Source organism: Anolis carolinensis, chromosome 2 (assembly GCF_035594765.1).
Source record: "Anolis carolinensis isolate JA03-04 chromosome 2, rAnoCar3.1.pri, whole genome shotgun sequence".
In the NCBI taxonomy this organism is placed as follows: domain Eukaryota; kingdom Metazoa; phylum Chordata; class Lepidosauria; order Squamata; family Dactyloidae; genus Anolis; species Anolis carolinensis.
The window spans coordinates 8,860,153-8,877,855 of NC_085842.1; the positions used below are offsets into that span (position 1 = coordinate 8,860,153).

The 17,703-nt window shown below is 43.8% G+C and overlaps 2 protein-coding genes across 3 annotated transcripts in view; both read right to left on the reverse strand.

The window, feature by feature from the left end:
• The window catches only part of LOC100562976 (zinc finger protein 658B), a 488,523-nt gene that overhangs the window by 365,151 nt on the left and 105,669 nt on the right, over positions 1-17,703 (reverse strand). The window lies entirely within an intron of this gene.
• The window catches only part of LOC134296944 (zinc finger protein 239-like), a 74,884-nt gene that overhangs the window by 4,037 nt on the left and 53,144 nt on the right, over positions 1-17,703 (reverse strand). Inside the window, exon 1 of one of the 2 annotated variants that reach the window (XM_062973135.1) lies at positions 16,092-16,334. The exons of the other annotated variant lie outside the window; for it this stretch is intronic. The gene's annotated coding sequence lies outside the window, so the exon portion shown is untranslated. Of the gene's footprint in view, positions 1-16,091; positions 16,335-17,703 lie in introns of those variants that run through there. 2 annotated transcript variants of the gene reach the window in all.

Genomic DNA, 17,703 nt, shown 5'->3' on the forward strand with positions numbered 1-17,703 from the left:
CCTGCTCAGATACAAAGGGGATTGTGGCCCAAGATTCTGTGAATGAGATTTCTTGCTCTACAATTGGTTAAGCTTCTAATCCAACCTTTGTAAATGAAGACCTCTAACAGTATGGTCACCACAGAAAGGGGCTAAGGTTGGAAAGCATTTTCCTGATCGTCTCTATCCCTGCAGCATGATCCCTGTCCAACATTTCTAAAGCAAGGCACCTGGTGTCACGCCCGAGGCAACGGAGCACCAAGAACCTGACGCAGAGACCAATATCTATCTAATATCTTTATTAAGTAAATATATAAAAGTAATAAAAACAAGTGAAGAGTATAGTTCAGAAGCAGACCTATCAAATGAGGTCAAATATAGTCCAAAAATGTATTGTCCAATAAATGATATTAGAGTTCAAAGTTTTTAATCCAATAACCGAAACACACACTATTGCCAAGCAATAGTGTGGGGAAAATGCCCAGAGTCTTTGAAGTCCAAGGTAGCTTGAGAACAAGGCTGGAAACAAACTTGAATCTTTAAACAAGGTCCGTGAATGGTATAAAGAAGTTTGGCGAATGGCACTGAATGACAAGCTAACATCAAATTTAAAAGTAAAGAAGGGATTATGGGAAAAAAATGATTTTGAAAGTATTTGGAGAAAATTTCTAGAAAAATTATTGGAAAAAGAAGATGGGAATTTACCTCCAAATGAAGAATTGAACTTTTGGTGGGACTACAGAAGAAGAGATGGCTCTGGGGAAGGGGAGCACAGGGGTGGATGTAAATAAAAGAGGGGGAAATGTATAGAACATGTTTATATAATTGTAACTTTTTTTCAATAATAACAATAAAAAATATTTTAAAAAAAGGTCCGTGACTAGGAACAAGGCGAAACAGAGATTCTAAGAACAAGGTCCGTGGCTAAAAACAAGGCTAGACAAATCTTGAATACTTGATCCGGAAGGCAAGGAACTGGGGTTGCGGACTTTGCGAAGTCCACACAAGGCTGGAAACACGAAGTTGCTTCTGGAGCTGCTCTGTTGACTCCGCAACAATTCTAACGTGCCAGGCACCTATATTAGGGTCTCGTTTTCCCGCCAACGACCTCTTTCCCTAGAGAACGGGAAACGAAACCCAATTTTGTCCAGATGTGAAACTCCTTAGAATTTCCCAAGGGAAGCATGGCTAATCAGCCTGTTGTTTAGCTGCAATCCGTAAGCTCCTGCGAGTCTGTTCTCTCACTCCCCTGTCTGCAGAATAGGACTGTCTCCTAGGGAACGGGGGTGAGGAATGCCCAAGGTCTGTTTTACTGGGTTCTTGGGCGAAAACATCCGGCAGCTGGAAAGATTCCGGCTCTTGTTGAACCGGTGAAAAACCCATGTTTTCGTCTTCATCTGTCACGATTGCACTATGAGCAGGACTACAAGGCCCATGAGGCATCACACCTGGAGACATTGAGAGCACATTAGGCCACAGACATATTGTATTATTACAAGACCTATACCACAAAGGTATGTAATCTCAGGCAGAACAAATGCAAAGAGAGAGAAAAAGAAAAATATTAACTTCTACACTGAGACCACAAAAACAGAGATTGGGATGCAGAAGCACAGTGTAGAAAGACAGTTGCATCTGTCAAGTAGGGAAAATTTAGGTACGCTTTATGCGGGAGGCTAATTTAACTAATCTACAACACCATAAAACTGCTCACGAGGAAAAGAATGAGGAAGAACAGCCACCAATGGACGGTGAAGCAACAGCTCCCCCTGTGGCCGGAATCGTGAAGCTGGAAAGATGTTAAAATGCCTCTGTGTCTGTCTAAAACTGAATGTTGTTTGTCTGTTGGCATTGAATGTTTGCCATATATGTGTTCATTGTAATCCGCCCTGAGTCCCCTTCGGGGTGAGAAAGAAGGGCGAAATATAAATACTGTAAATAAATAAATAAATAAATAAAGGTACTCAGCCTAGCAGTTGGAATGGATGGCCTTTGGGGTCTCCCAAGGAAATAGTACTGTTAAATTTAAGTTGGTTAAAATACCCTAAAAATCAGGGATGTACAAATATTTATGGAACTTGGTGGGAATGATGCCCTGGTTATGTTGTATCACTGAAAATAGAAATTCAAGAGATCGCTCTTGCTGTTTTAAGTTGTTCATAAAAACTTTTTTAAATTCCTCAAAATCAGTGAATGACCTAAATGTTCTGAAACTTGTGTGTGTGTGTGTGTGGGGGGGGGGGGGGGGAGACAGTGGTAAATATGTGCCACCAGGAGGAAGAACATCACCTGCTGCCCTGTTAACTTTAAGATTCTAAGGGGGCCGAGCTTAGCCTGGAAATGGCAGTTATTTTTGTCAGTTAGATTTTGTCAGTTGGTGAAGCACTGGAAGGAAGTGTAGGAAGCTAAAAGGAGCACAGAAATTCACGTCATGTCAGAACTGTGTTCAAGTTAGATTAAGAAACCATATAATGCAGTAATTGAGAAAGTCATGACAATATTGTATTAAAGTCACCTGAAAGATACAAAGAATCCAGTAATGTCAAGACTTTATTTATTTATTTATTTATGCTGTGTGGCAATATCCATCCAGAAATGCATAGACTTAAAAGATTTTTCTTTCCTCATAGAGATTTTGTAGTGGCAACAAGAGGAAAGGAAGTTCAATTTGTCTATTAATAACATATTTTGATTTACCAAATGCAGTCTCCGATCTGTCCCTCGTGCTACGGTGCCTTCCAGTTCATTTAGTTAAGCACAGAGATAGAACACTCCCTCCCTTGCGCAATTACATAACGAAAAAAGTAATGAAATATTTACAGTAAAACCCCGCTCGTTCGAGCCCCACTCGTTCAAGCCTCCGTGCAATCCGAGCAGGTGAACGGGGAGGGCCGCAAAGGCCCTTCCCGTTCACCTGCTCACTGACGTGCGTGTTGCTAGGTAGATAGCAAGCTACCTAGCAACATGCACAGGGCGCTCGCCCCTTGGGAGGTGGCCCCTGCGTGTTGCTAGGTAGATAGTAAGCTACCTAGCAACATGCAGGGGTCACCTCCCAAGGGGCGAGCGCCCCATGCGTGTTGCTTGGTAGCTTGCTTTCTACCTAGCAACACGCATGTCCGACTCTTTCGCCACGCCGGGCACCAGTGTTGCTGGGCCCGGCGTGACGAAGGAGCCGAGGTACGGGCGGGCAGGTGGGTGAACGGGGAGGGCTTTTGCGGCCCTCCCCATTCACCCACTCAATGGAGGTCTCCCCTCCGCTGGAAGGCAGCATGTATCCGGAAGGGTGCAAACTCCTCCGGATTCATGCTGCCTCCCAACCGAGAGGCCTGGTAATCCGAGTCATCCGGTTGACCGAGCTTAGGTCCGCCCGTTTGACTCGGACTACCGGGGTTCTACTGTACTTTCAATATGCAGCCCTGCTTGGCCCTATGTGTAGGATTAATTGTGAGGGGGACATGGGTTTAAAAAGAGATTTTTCAGAGATATCTCTAATGACTATAAGTCCCATATGTTCTGATTGTCTACTATTTGACCTAATTTGCAAAAGGCCTTTGCGATGCCTATGTCTGAGTGGGGCCCTATGTTTGAAAGAAAACGTTGATATTTGGAAAAGGTTGTTGCAGAAAGGGGAGTTACATTTACATCAGGCCATAACTGGTTAGATCGTACTCCCTAGGGGCCGGGCTGTGGCGCAGCTGGCTAGTAACCAGCTGCTATAAATCACTACTGACCGAGAGGTCATGAGTTCGAAGCCCGGGTCGGGTTAAGCCTCCGACCATTAAAAAAAAATAGCCCCGGCTTGCTGTTGACCTAGCAGCCCCGAAAGACAGTTGCATCTGTCAAGTAGGGAAAATTTAAGGTACGCTTTATGCGGGAGGCTAATTTAACTAATCTACAACACCATAAAACTGCTCACGAGGAAAAGAAGAGGAAGAACAGCCACCAATGGACAGTGAAGCAACAGCTCCCCCTGTGGCCGGAACCGTGAAGCTGGAAAGATGTTAAAAATGCCTCTGTGTCTGTCTAAAACTGAATGTTGTTTGTCTGTTGGCATTGAATGTTTGCCATATATGTGTTCATTGTAATCCGCCCTGAGTCCCCTTCGGGGTGAGAAAGAAGGGCGGAATATAAATACTGTAAATAAATAATAAATAAATAGAGTTCCCAGCGAATTTGGACAAAGGATCACAAAGAAGGAATCCAGAGGGAACCATTACGGAATGGATGCTTGACAGAAATACCGCGATATAACATATAGTTGGAATAAGAGAAGCCTGAAATAAGTTGGGAGATAGTACAGACCTGCAACTTCCCTACTGAAACAGGGGGCCAGTCAGTCAATTCAGAAGAATCTATCACTGAGCTTTGACTTTCCAAAAGAGGGTGGAAAAATGACTATATCCATTTGATGGAGAGATTGATGGGGTTGAATTACTTGAATTTCTCAGTCCATTGACCAAGCACCAAAACTGCTTAGAGCATTTTCTGAGGCAAGGAGGAGACAGCAGTTATTATAAATGGAAGAACGTCTGGTTTGGTAAAAATCCCATATGTCAAGAGTTAAATAAATATGAAGAATGGCTAAGTAAACTTGAAAAGCAAGAAATATCTGTGAAAATGGGAGAGTGGTTCAGAATCTGTCAATAAGAGTAAAAGAAAACGTGTATAAAGTCATATGGAGATGGTATACCACACCGGTTAAATGACACGAGATACATAGGAAACAAAGTAATCACTGCTGGAGATCTGGAATGCACAAAGGGACATATTTCCACTTATGGTGGGAATGCCCCTAGCTGAAGCGTTTCTGGAACAATACCCTATTTCCCCAAAAACAAGACATCCCCTGAAAATAAGACCTAGTAGAGGTTTTGCTGAATTGCTAAATATAAGGCCTCCCCCCCCCCCCCCAAAAAAAAAGACCTAGCAAAGTTTTGTTTGGAAGCATGCCCGCCAAACAGAGCTTGGAGGATGGGTAAATGTACGTGCCATAGATTATTGTACATGGAAATAATGGTAGTAACAAGAAATTCTTGATAGGATTCACAGTTTGTCTGGTTATGCTTGTTTGTGATGACAACTACTGTACAGTATATAATAAATGTTCATTCTTTTGTTCAACAATAAATGTGAATTCTTCTTCATGGAAAAATAAGACATCCCCTGAAAATAAGACCTAGTGCATCTTTGGGAGCAAAAATTAATATACTGTCTTATTTTTGAGGAAACAGGGTATATTTATGGAAATAGGGAACATTATAGGATAAACATTGCCCCGGATGCTACCGTGTTTCCCCGAAAATAAGACAGTGTCTTATATTAATTTTTGCTCCCAAAGATGCACTAGGTCTTATTTTCAGGGGATGTCTTATTTTTCCATGAAGAAGAATTAATATTTATTGTTGAATAAATAAAATGAACATTTATTCTATACTGTACAGTAGTTGCCATCATAAACCAGCATAACCAGACAAACTGTGAATTTCTTGTTACTACCAATATTTCCATGTACAACACTCTATGGTACGTACATTTACCGATCCTGCATGCTCTGATGTTCTGTTTGTTGCCCATGCTTCAAAACAAAAACTTTGCTAGGTCTTACTTTCAGGGGAGGCCTTATATTTAGCAATTCAGCAAAACCTCTACTAGGTCTTATTTTCTGGGGATGTCTTATTTTAGGGGAAACAGGGTAGGTTACCATTACTAATGGATGCCACAAAGTTGAATTTAGAATTGGAAGAAAAAGAATTGGTGATTATTTTACTCACAGTGGGAAGACTTGTGATTGCAAGGAATGGGAAGATAGTAACCAATAGGCATGGGCATGAAATTCATTCTTACCATTTCTTCCATGTCTTCCATTTATTCGGAAGCATGAAACAGAAAGCCCCCCTCCCCACACAAAACTCAGCTCGACACGAAAGCCTGCTTTCATGTGGAGCCAAAATTTCATGCATGCACACTTCTTCTCTTTTTCCTCCTCACTTCACTTCACTTCACTTCATTTCTTAACTAGCTGTGCCCGGCCACGCGTTGCTGTGGCGAAGTCTGGTGGTCTGGGAAATAAAGTATTGAGGAATTGGTGGTAGTTAAGGTCAAGGGTAAAGGTTTTCCCCAGACATTAAGACCAGTCGTGTCTGACTCTGGGGGTTGGGGCTCATCTCCATTTCTAAGCCGAAGAGCCGGCGTTGTCCGTAGACTCCTCCAAGGTCATGTGGGATGACTACATGGAGCGGCGTTACCTTCCCGCCGGAGCAGTACCTATTGATGCACTCACATTTGCATGTTTTCGAACTTCTGGGTTGGCAGAAGCTGGAGCTAACAGTGGGGGCTCTCTCCGCTCCCCCAATTCAAACCTGTGGCCTTTCAGTCCAGAAGTTCAGCAGTTCAGCTCTTTAACACGCTACGCCATCAGGGGATATTATTTCCTAAAGGTTGTGAATACACAATATTTCTGATTGGTTTTTTTTGTCTGTTGGAGGCAAGTATGAATGCTGCAATTAGGAAAAATGATTAGGATGTAATGGCCTTGCAGCTTTAAAGCCTGGCTCTTTCCTCCCTGAGTGAATTTTTTGTTGGGAGGTGTTAGCTGGCCCTGATTGTTTCCTGTCTGGAATTCCCTTGTTTTCAGAGTGGTGTTGTTTGCGATATTTTATGTGCTTCTACTGTCTGTGGCCCTGAGAAAACAGAGGATTTTCCAGACTTTGATGATGGGAATACTTTGTTGGGAGGTGTTAGCTGGCCCTGATTGTTTCCTGTCTGGAATACCCTTGTTTACAGAGTGGTGTTGTTTGCGATATTTTATGTGCTTCTACTGTCTGTGGCCCTGAGAAAACAGGATTTGCCAGACTTTGATGATGGGAATACTTTGTTGGGAGGTGTTAGCTGGCCCTAATTGTTTCCTGTGTGGAATTCCCCTGTTTATTTACTGTCCTGGTTTTAGAGATTATATTGTTCTGCATTATTCTATCCCAGTAATTATTTTATATTAAAGAAGAATCTCACTTATCCAACATTCGCTTATACAATGTTCTGGATTATCCAACGCAGTCTGCCTTTTCATAATCAATGTTTTTGTAGTCAGTGTTTTAAATTCATTGTGATATTTTAGTGGTAAATTTGTAAATACAGTACAGTAGAGTCTCACTTATCCAACATAAACGGGCCGGTAGAACGTTGGATAAGCGAATATGTTGGATAATGAGGAATTAAGGATAACCCTATTAAACATCAAATTAAGTTATGATTTTACAAATTTTAAGCACCAAAACATCATGTTAGACAACAAATTTGTCAGAAAAAGTAGTTCAGTACACAGTAATGCTATATAGTAATTACTGTATTTATGAATTTAGCACCAAAATATCACGATATATTGAAAGCATTGACTACAAAAATGCGTTGGATAATCCAGAACGTTGGATAAGCGAGTGTTGGATAAGTGAGACTCTACTGTAAATACTACATAGCATTACTGCGCATGGAACTACTTTTTCTGTCAAATTTGGTGTATAATATGATGTTTTGGTGCTTAATTTGTATAACGATTACCTAATTTGATGTTTAATTGGCTTTTCCTGAATCCCTTCTTATTATCCAACATATTCACTTATCCTGCCGGCCTGTTTACGTTGGATAAGTGAGATTCTACTGTATATTTCTAATCTTATATTATCTGCTCAGAACTGGATTATCTGAGGCCCCTTCTTCACAGCTGTATAAAATGCACACTGAAGTGGATTATATGGAAGTGTGGAGTCAAGGTAATCCAGTGCAAAGCAGATAATATAAGATTATAAATGGGTTATATAGCTGTGTGGAAGGGCCTTGAATCTACACTGCCATATAATCCAGTGCAAATTAGATAATCTGTGGAAGAAGTCTAAGTGAGGCCTAAATCTGCCTGTCCCCTAACTGAACCCTGGCTGTCCCTTGGTTGCTAGGCAACCAAGTGGGCAGAGATTAGCCCTCTAAACTGGCAGCAATTGGATAAAAAAAATTATTGCTCTCCCTCTAATTAGGACTTTATTTTTCTTTTCTTTTGGTTGTATCAACCTTGAGGCGTGGATGATGGGTTGTGTTGTCAAATTTTGGGGTTGGGGGGCCTGTACTTTTGTTGTTTTGTGAATTGCCGTGATGCCATCACTCTTTTATATATATAGATTAGTCGCTCTCCACCAGAGTGCTCCAAGCGACTTACAATTTAAAATATCATTCCACAATATAAAAACATTCAACATAAAAACATTCAACAGTGACTATTTAGTAAATTAGATCTGATTTACTTAAATGCACAACCAAACAGCCAAGTCTTGAGCGCTTTTACAAAAGATCGCAACTCTGATATTGCTCTAACATATGGAGGCAATGAGTTCCACAGAATTGGAGCATAGGTTGATAAGGCTGTACGCCTTGTGTGTGTGTGTGTGGGTGTGTGGGTGTGTGATTGCTGGCTGCAGGCAGGCAGTGAGAGGTGAATGTGCGCTTGCCAGGCCTGCCTGCGCCCTGCCACACACACACTTTCTGTCCAGTGAGAGTTTGTGTGTGGCGTGGGGTGTGCAGGCAGGCCTGGAAAGCTTCTGCGCACCTCTCACTGCCTGCCTGCAGCTGAGCGCCTGCACAGTCACACACCCCACCACACGCACACGTCCCGCTGCCCACCAAAGGAGGGAGGGGCAGTGGTTCCTTCCTGCTTGCTTGCTGAGGTCTGGATGTGGGGCTGCCTGGCCATGACTTCTGTGAGTTAATGCAGGGCATTGTGGGCATCAGGGGAGGAGGAGGAGGAAGAGAAGAAGTGCAGTGCCTGCCAGGCAGCCGAACGCCTCAGGAAGGGGAGCCAGTGGGTAGGACGCCCCCCCCCCCATAATGGGACGATTTTTGGGCCCTTGAAACAAAACAATCGAAAGCAACCCTCCCAATTTCGGGAGGCTTTCCGAAAACAGATCAAGCCCCGCAACAAAAGCCGGAAACGAAACGTGGCAAGCTTTTACCCGAATGTACACCACTAGTAACCAATCTCACGCCAGAAATATGGGATGGGGAGGTACGCTTGAGGCCCAGGTGTCGGCCGTGGCCGGGAGGGCCTTTGCACAATTAAAACTTGTGCGCCAGCTGCATCCATACCTCAAGAAGTCTGATCTGACCACGGTGGTCCATGCCTTAGTTACCTCTAGACTGGATTATTGCAATGCGCGCTATGTGGGGCTGCCTTTGAAGACGGCTTGGAAATTACAATTAGTACAACACTCAGCAGCCAGGCTTCTAACCGGAGCAAATTACAGGGCGCGCTCAACGCCTCTGTTTAAGGAGCTCCACTGGCTGCCATTTACTTTCCGGGCCCAATTCAAGGTGCAGGTTCTTACCTACAAAGCCCTAAACGGTTTGGGACCCACCTACCTTAGAGACCGCATCTCCCCCTATGAACCCGCACGTTCTCTTCGCTCGTCGGGGGAGGCCCTCCTCTCGCTCCCACCACCCTCACAGTCGTGGTTGGTGGGGACAAGAGAGAGAGGGCCTTCTCCGTCGTGGCCCCCCGGCTTTGGAACTCGCTCCCTAGAGAGATCAGGCAGGCCCCTACCCTCCTCTCCTTCCGGAAGAGGCTAAAAACCTGGCTCTTCCAAAAGGCCTTTGATGATTAATTGTTGTGGGTTTGATTTATCTGCCCATTCTACAATAGCTCCATCATTGATGCTTTGCCATTATTACATTGCACTTTATTGTCCAATTTAGCTGTGAAACTACCTCTACCCATTTTGGAATATTCTGCACTTTGGCCTAGATCTGTGTATTAGTCTCTTGTTTTTAACATTTTATGCTGTATGTTGATTTTAATGACTGTTTTATTGATGCTGATGTTTTTATTGTTGGGATAGTTGTTTTATTGTTTTGTTGTTGTTATTATATTGTATCGGGCAAGGCCTCATGTAAGCCGCCTCGAGTCCCTTCGGGGAGATGGGGTGGGGTATAAAAATAAAGTTATTATTATTATTATTATTGTTGTTGTTGTTATTATTACGGAATGTAGCCTTAAATGATAAACCATCAATGAAAAAGAGGGTGTTCAGAGGCGAAATTAAGAGATCAGATTTCAATTCATATTGGTCAGTTTTTATTAAATTCAACCAGTAAACAAATGTTATATGCTAAATTCCTGACCAACAAGTTGTACTGTTTTCCTTTTTTACTCTCTAAAATATATTTTATGGCAAAAGAAATTATACTTGTTCAGGCCTTGAGAGTGGGTTACGTGTTTGTAAAATGTTCATTCTTTTGTGTTCTTTTATACTGTAAATTGTTAATGTATGTAAATAAAATTTATATAAAAAATTTAAAAAGAGCTGTTTGTTGTTGTTGTTGTTGTATTTATACCCTGCTGTACCTTCCCAAAGGGGACTCAAAGCGATTTGACATATAAAATCATTAGAATACACTTTGAAATATACAAATATATAAACATTAAAACAGAATTAAACACAAACAGCACTAAAAATGGACAGTTCAATATCAATGAAAAATATCCAAAGTTAAAAACTGCAGCACCCACTAACCTGATCTTAAAAACCTTCCTCTTCAAAAGGCTGCCTAAATAAAAAAAAGTTATAGCCTGCCATCTAAAGGACAACAGGGAGGGGGCCATCCGGCTTCCCATGGCAAGGAGTTCCAGAGTTGACGGGCATTTGCCACTGAGAAGGAAGGAAGGTCCGCTCTCTCGTTCCCACCAGTAAAGCTTGAGATGGAGGTGGGACCGAGAGAAGGAAGGGCCTCTCCTGAGGGGATCTCAGGGCCCGGGGAGGTTCATCCAAGGGGATGCGGTCAGCCAAACAGCCTGGACCTGAACCATCTAGGGCTTTAAAGGTCAAAACCAGCACTTTGAATTGTGCCTGGTAACAGACTGGCAGTCGGTGGAGGGGGGATGTCCAGTGCCTGTAGCAAGTCCCAGTTGGCAACCTGGCTGCTGCTCTTTGAATCAGTTGAAGTTCCCACCAACCATTCATGAGAGAGAAGGGCCTCTCTTGAAGATCTCAGCCAAATACCCTGGACCTTTTTTGTGTGTATTTCAGGAGCGACTTGAGAAACTGCAAGTTGTTTCTGGTGTGAGAGAATTGGCCTTCTGCAAGAAAGTTTCCCAGGGGACATTGCCCAGATGTTTTGATGTTTTTACCATCTTTGTGGGAGGCTTCACTCATGTCTCTGCATGGAGCTGGAGCTGATAGAGGGAGCTCATCCGTGCTCTCCCCAGGTTGGATTCAAACCTGGCAGCTTTCAGGTCAGCAACCCAACCTTCAAGTTACAAGGCTTTAACCCACTGCACCACAGGTAGCTCCTAGCCTGGACCAGGACCATCCAAATAATAATAATAATAATAGTAATAATAATAATAATAATAATAATAATAATAATAATAATAGACATTGACAAAATTACGATCTGTCAACTGCAAAAGGCTACCCTACTGGGATCTGCACGCATCATCCGAAAATACATCACACAATCCTAGACACTTGGGAAGTGTTCGACTTGTGATTTTGTGATACGAAATCCAGTATATCTATCTTGTTTGCTGTGTCATACAATGTAATAATAATAATAATAAAAATTGAAGGAAAAGCTGACAAGGAGAAGACCTGGCTCTGGCTCACAAATGGGACCCTGAAGAAGGAGACAGAAGGCCTGATCCTTGCAGCCCAGGAGCAAGCCATCAGGACAAAGGCAATTCAGGCCAAGATCGAAAAATCAGCTGATGACCCAAAATGCAGACTGTGCAAGGAAACCGACGAAACCATGGATCATATCCTCAGCTGCTGTAAGAAAATCGCACAGACTGACTACAAACAGAGGCACAACTATGTGGCCCAAATGATTCATTGGAACTTATGCCTCAAGTACCACCTCCCAGCAGCAAAGAACTGGTGGGATCACAAACCTGCAAAAGTGTTGGAAAATGAGCACGCAAAGATACTGTGGGACTTCCGAATCCAGACTGACAAAGTTCTGGAACACAACACACCAGACATCACAATTGTGGAAAAGAAAAAGGTTTGGATCATTGATGTTGCCATCCCAGGTGACAGTCGCATAGATGAAAAACAACAGGAAAAACTCAGCCGCTATCAGGACCTCAAGATTGAACTTCAAAGACTCTGGCAGAAACCAGTGCAGGTGGTCCCGGTGGTGATGGACACACTGGGTGCTGTGCCAAAAGATCTCAGCCGGCATTTGGAAACAATAGACATTGACAAAATTATGATCTGCCAACTGCAAAAGGCCACCGTACTGGGATCTGCACGCATCATCCGAAAATACATCACACAGTCCTAGACACTTGGCAAGTGTTCGACTTGTGGTTTTGTGATATAAAATCCAGCATATCTATCTTGTTTGCTGTGTCATACAATAATAATAAGTTTATTTATATCCCGCCTCCATCTCCCCTGAAGGGATTTACATGGGGACAAGCCCAACAGAACAAAGATTAAAACCAAACATAGATTAAAACATATCTGGCTCTGGTTACACCCCATTTGGATTACTGTAACGCGCTCTACGTGGGGCTGCCTTTGAAGACGGTCCGGAAGCTCCAACTAGTACAACGGGCGACAGCCAGACTAATAACAGGAGCTGCTTAATGGGAACGTACTACTCCCATGTTGTGTCAGCTCCACTGGCTGCCGATATGCTACTGAGCCCAATTCAAAGTGCTGGTCTTGACCTACAAAGCCCTAAATGGTTCTGGCCCATCTTATCTGTCTGAACGTATCTCCTCCTATGAGCCTTCTAGAACCCTGAGAACGTCTGGTGAGGCCCTGCTCTCGGTCCCACCAGCCTCGCAGGCACGGCTGGTGGGAACGAGGGACAGGGCCTTCTCGGTGGTGGCTCCTCGGCTGTGGAAAACCCTCCCCAGCAACGGCAGATTCCAACTCTCCTGGGCTTCAGGAAAGCCTTAAAGACATAGTTGTGTACGCAAGCATTGAATGAATGAGAACATCTACCCTGTTTCCCCTAAAATAAGACATCCCCAAAAAATAAGACCTAGTAGAGGTTTTGCTGAATTGCTAAATATAAGGCCTCCCCCGAAAGTAAGACCTAGCAAAGTTTTTGTTTGGAAGCATGCCCGTCACCCACCAAACAAAACACCATAGCATGCAGGATTGGTAAATGTACATACCAGTTGTACATGGAAATAATGGTAGTAACAAGAAATTCTTGACAGAAGTCACAGTTTGTCTGGTTTGGTTATGCTGGTTTGTGATGACAACTACTGTACAGTATAGAATAAATGTTCGTTTTTTGTTCAACAATAAATGTGAATTCTTCTTCATGGAAAAATAAGATATCCCCTGAAAATAAGACCTAGCGCATCTTTGGGAGTAAAAAATAATATAAGACACTGTCTTATTTTCGGGGAAACACGGTATGTCACACGGTCTGGACTAAGATTTACATATGAGGATTTTGGACGAATGGATTTTAACCTGGTTATGTTTTTAAATTTTGTATTATGTGTTTTACTATGTTATGCTATTTATTTATATGAACTGTGCCAGGCATTGAATTTTTGCCTACAGTAGAGTCTCACTTATCCAACATAAACGGGCAGGCAGAATGTTGGATAAGGGAATATGTTGGATAATAAGGAGGGATTAAGGAAAAGCCTATTAAACATCAAATTAGGTTATGATTTTACAAATTAAGCACCAAAACATCATGTTTGACAGAAAAAGTAGGGGGTTTTTTCATGTCAGGAGCAACCTGAGTCGCTTCTGGAGTGAGAGAATTGGCCGTCTGCAAGGACGTTGCCCAGGGGACATTGCCTGGATGTTTTGATGTTTTTACCATCCTTGTGGGAGGCTTCTCTCATGTCCCTGCATGGAGCTGGAGCTGATAGAGGGAGCTCATCCGTGCTCTCTCCGGGTGGGATTTGAACCTGGCAGCCTTCAGGTCAGCAACCCAACCTTCAAGTTACGAGGCTTTAGTCCACTACGCCACTGGAGGCTCCATCAGTAGTTCAATACGCAGCAATGCTATGTAGTAATTACTGTACAGTAGAGTCTCACTTATCCAAGCCTCGCTTATCCAAGCTTCTGGATTATCCAAGCCATTTTTGTAGTCAATGTTTTCAATATATCATGATATTTTGGTGCTAAATTCGTATATACAATAATTACAACATTGCATTACTGTGTATTGAACTACTTTTTCTGTCAAATTTGTTGTATGACATGATGTTTTGGTGCTTAATTTGTAAAATCATAACCTAACTTGATGATTAATAGGCTTTTCCTTAATCCAGCTGCAACAAATCACTCTGACCAAGAGGTCATGAGTTCGAGGCCAGCTCGGAGCCTGCGTTTGTCTCTGTCTTTGTTCGGAGCCTATGTTTGTCTTGTCTTTGTTCTATGTTAAAAGGCATTGAATGGTTGCCTATATGTGTAATGTGATCCGCCCTGAGTCCCCTTCGGGGTGAGAAAGAAGGGCGGAATATAAATACAGTAGAGTCTCACTTATCCAACATAAACGGGCCGGTGGAATGTTGGATAAGCAAATATGTTGGATAATAAGGAGGGGTTAAGGAAAAGCCTATTAAACATCAAATTAGGTTATGATTTTTAAAATTAAGCACCAAAACATCATGTTATACAACAAATTGGACTGAAAAGGTAGTTCAATACACAGTAATGCTATGTAGTAATTAATGTACAGTAGAGTCTCACTTATCCAACACTCGCTTATCCAACGTTCTGGATTATCCAATGCATTTTTGTAGTCTGTTTTCAATATATCGTGATATTTTGGTGCTAAATTCGTAAATACAGTAATTACTACTTAGCATGACTGCATATTGAACTACTTTTTCTGTAAAATCTATTGTATAACATGGTGTTTTGGTGCTTAATTTGTAAAATCATAATCTAATTTGATGTTTAATAGGCTTTTCCTTACTCTCTCCTTATTATCCAACATATTTGCTTATCCAACGTTCTGCCGGCCTGTTTACGTTGGATAGGCGAGAATTTACTGTTATTTACGAATTTAGCACCAAAATATCACGATGTATTGAAAACATTGACTACAAAAATGCGTTGGATAATCCAGAACGCTGGATAAGTGAGACTCTACTGTACTGTAAATAAATAAATAAATATTCGCTTATCCAACATTCTCCCGGCCCGTTTATGTTGGATAAGTGAGACTCTACTGTATTCACGAGTTTAGCACCAAAATATCACGATGTATTGAAAACATTGACTACAAAAATGCGTTGGATAATCCAGAACGTTGGATAAGTGAGGCTCTACTGTACTGTAAATAAATAAATAAATATTCGCTTATCCAACATTCTCCCGGCCCGTTTATGTTGGATAAGTGAGACTCTACTGTATTCACGAGTTTAGCACCAAAATATCATGATGTATTGAAAACATTGACTACAAAAATGCGTTGGATAATCCAGAACGTTGGATAAGTGAGGCTCTACTGTACTGTAAATAAATAAATAAATATTCGCTTATCCAACATTCTCCCGGCCCGTTTATGTTGGATAAGTGAGACTCTACTGTATTCACGAGTTTAGCACCAAAATATCACGATGTATTGAAAACATTGACTACAAAAATGCGTTGGATAATCCAGAACGTTGGATAAGTGAGGCTCTACTGTACTGTAAATAAATAAATAAATATTCGCTTATCCAACGTTCTCCCGGCCCGTTTATGTTGGATAAGTGAGACTCTACTGTATTCACGAGTTTAGCACCAAAATATCACGATGTATTGAAAACACTGACTACAAAAATGGGTTGGATAATCCAGAACGTTGGATAAGTGAGACTCTACTCTATTTTGTAAGCCGCCTTGAGTCCCGTCCCCCCCCGGGGTGAGAAAGGCCGGGTAGAAAAGATGCAAATAAATATAAATAAATACTAGTGATAAATCAAGCACAGGACACCAAGGCCATAACACCGGGGAGGGAGGGAGGAGGGCGCATGCGCAGAGGCGCCGCCATGGGCCCGGAGGGCAGCGCAGGCCGCAGAGCCCCCGAGGCAGCCCCTCCCTCCGCCCCAAAGCCCGGGGAAGGGAGAGGGGGGAGCAGGGGCCCGGGCACACACTCACCGCCGCCTCAGACTTTTTCCTCAGGCTTCTTCCCGCGCTCGCTCGCTCGCTCGCTCCCTCACCGTCCCCTTCCTCCTCCGGAAGTGAGCTCACAGGGAAAGCGTCGCCCGCCCGCCCGCCTCTCTAGGAAACAGAGGCCGCCTCCTCTCGCTGGACTTCCGCCCGGAGCAAACATGGCGGCCGCGGGCAGGAGACCCATAGAGAGGCGGGGCTTCTCGGGAGTTCAACGGCAGTGGAGCCCCAGAGAGAGGGAGGGAGGGAGGGAGGGAGAGAGATAAATAGAGAGAGAGGGGGGGGATGTATGTCCTGCCCTTCCCTCCCTCTCTCCCCCTTTCTTTCCATCTCTCCCTTTCTTTTCAAAATTCTCGCCAATGGGAACTCGCCTTCCACTCTGGCGTCATCGGTCTCCGGGCAGAATCTCCCCCAGCCCTTTTCCACTGATGAGAACTCCCAGGGACCAACCAGCCAATGGGAACTCGCCTTCAGCTCTAACGTCATCGGTCTCCGGGCAGAATCTCCCCTGGCCCTTTTCCACTGATGAGAACTCCCAGGGACCAACCAGCCAATGGGAACTCGCCTTCCACTCTGGCGTCATCGGTCTCCGGGCAGAATCTCCCCCAGCCCTTTTCCACTGATGAGAACTCCCAGGGACCCGCCAATGGGAACCTGCCCCCGTCTCGCCGCGTCACCGGTCTCCAGGCAGACTCCCTCCTGCCCCTGGGGCTGATCCTGGCGCTGGCTGGTGCTGCGGCCCGTTCCTGGCCGGCGAATGCCATCAGACAAACAACATACAGTATAGACACACACAGAGGCCTTTAACATTTCCAGCTTCACGATTACGGCCACAGGGGGAGTTGTTGCTTCACCGCCCACTACTGACTGTACTTCCTCATTCCTCTTCCGGCATGTTGCTCATTCGTCTTCCGGCATGTTAAATTAGCCTCCCCACATAAAGCATACCTAAATTTCCTATTTGACAGATGCAACTGTCTTTCGGGCTGCATAAGTAAACAGCAAGCTATGCTATTTAATGGTTGGGGGCTTAACCTGGGCTTCGAACTCGTGACCTCTCTCTCGGTCAGTAGTGATTTATTGCAGCTGGTTACTAGCCAGTTGCGCCACAGCCCGGCCCAGTTCAATAAAACAATACAAAAATCAATTAAAAACTATATGAACTCTACTAAAACTCGAATTATAAAGTGTTAAAAAGCATGTGTAATTAGATTCATCCACTGACGCCTTTCACGGACGCCTTGATTCAAGCCATATCACCTCAGATACTTATTCCTCAAACGCTTGAGCACACAGCCACGTCTTCACTGCTTTCCTAAAACTTAGGAGTGTTGGGGCTTGTCGAATAGTACTGGGGAGAGCATTCCACAGCCGGGGAGCCACTACCAAGAAGGCCCTGTCCCTCGTTCACACCAGACGAGCCTGCGAGGCAGGTGGGATCGAGAGCAGGGCCTCCCCAGATGATCTCAACAACCTAGTTCGTTCATAAGAGGAGATACGTTCAGACAAGTAGTTTGGGCCAGACGAGGCCCCTCTGCCGCCCCCCCCCCCCCACGGGATCCCACCTCCTCGCACCCTTCCCACGTGTCTCTAGGGCTAG